The 1729-nt window shown below is 40.4% G+C and overlaps 1 pseudogene; it reads right to left on the reverse strand.

The window, feature by feature from the left end:
- Positions 1-1379: 1379 nt before the first annotated feature.
- LOC124799347 lies at positions 1380-1497 on the reverse strand (annotated as a pseudogene).
- Positions 1498-1729: the final 232 nt, after the last annotated feature.

The following is a 1729-nucleotide window of genomic DNA, read 5'->3' on the forward strand; positions in this document are numbered from 1 at the left end:
GCAGAGCTGAGGAAGCATACAGTTTGGACCATTATCGGGATACTGCTTTTAGGGCATCTTCTTTTCCTCCTAAGTTAAATGAATATAAATTTTGAAGTGGCTGTTCTATCATCCGTCTGTACAATCGAATATTCGGCAAAGTAATAACATTTAAACTGTCAAGAAAGATTCCTTAACATTAAGCAATGGCTTCCAATGTTTATAGTGTTTGGAATAAATATTAAAATCCACACGTTTAAAATATATTCTTTATTATTGGAATTTGTGTGTTGGTTGTAGATTGCTGCTCCATAGGCATATGTTTTGCGTATCATGCAAATACTAACGTGGAACAAATGAATAACCATCTCGAATAGATTTAATTCTTCTTCACGCTTTTAGGACATCATGCGTGCTTTATTTTGTCATATCTATATACGGATTGGGGTAAGCCTAACATTTATAATCTATGTTTCAAGTCGAAGTTTATACGATTTATTCTGGTTGCCAACATTTATTTAGATGTATTTTCAGCAAAAGTATATATATGGGTACTAACACTAATAGTAAGAGGAAAGGAAAGAAATGATTCACTTTGTGACGGGAGATGAAAACTTAACTTTGTGCGTACTTCAATTTGATCATAAGAAACCGATTACAAAGAAAAGCGTTACGGCTTCATGGACTATACGGAAACTGTCTGATAGTGTTTTCCGACGAGCAACGTTAGTCACTCATGACATCTGAATAAGTATTGTAGGCCTGGTGGTATGAGATGGTTTCCAATAGATGATGTGATGGTAATCTGGATATTCGGAAATCAAACTTTAAACTGTAAAATAATTCCAGTAGCAGATGTGAACACTGAACAAAAATTGATGCAAATTAAAACGTAAGGTATTGAGCAAGGTAGCTAATCAAGAAGTGGGGAATCTTTGGAAACGTACACTGTATATTATCTTTAAGTGATGGAACGAAATGTAGTAGGCAAAGGGTAAAACGTAGTAAAAAAATGGGTTTCACAATAAGTGCAAAATTGTAAAGCAGTAATGATTAGAGTAGAAATGGGAAACTTTCGTAGGAACATGATATGGGCTAGAGAGAATCAGCCTATTGAACAAAAAGCTACTGTACGGGTATCAGGTGTTCAGTTGGGAGGATAGTAATATACAAAGAACTAAACTAAACTAAACTCCTCCCGAACAGGCCACTAAAGCCCAACGGTACCAGCCGGCCGCCGTGTCATCCTCAGCCCATAGGCGTCACCGGATGCGGATATGGAAGGGCATGTGGTCAGCACACCACTCTCCCGGCCGTATGTCAGTTTCTCAGATCGGAGCCGCTACTTCTCAATGAAGTAGCTCCTCAGTTTGCCTCACTAGGGCTAAGTGCCCCCTGCTGGCCGATAGCGCTCGGCAGACCAGATGGTCACCCATCCAAGTGCTAGCCCAGCCCGACAGCACTTAACTTCGGTGATCTGACGGGAACTGGTGTTACCACTGCGACAAGGCCGTTGGCTATAAACGAAGAAGGGAAGGCTTAAATATGGAAGGAATACAGAGAAGAGCTATAGATCGGAAAGGTACGTGAAGGCAATATTTAGAGAGAGGAGAGGAATGAGAAGAAAGGGGAATGGGAGATACGATAATGGGAGAAAAATTTGGCGGCAGGACGGGGAGGGGGCGGGAGGCGCCAGTAAAAGGTAATAGTTGAAATAAAGCACTCGCTCTTTAAATACGTTCCATATCTA

This window comes from Schistocerca piceifrons, chromosome 5 (genome assembly GCF_021461385.2).
Source record: "Schistocerca piceifrons isolate TAMUIC-IGC-003096 chromosome 5, iqSchPice1.1, whole genome shotgun sequence".
Classification (NCBI taxonomy): Eukaryota; Metazoa; Arthropoda; class Insecta; order Orthoptera; family Acrididae; genus Schistocerca; species Schistocerca piceifrons.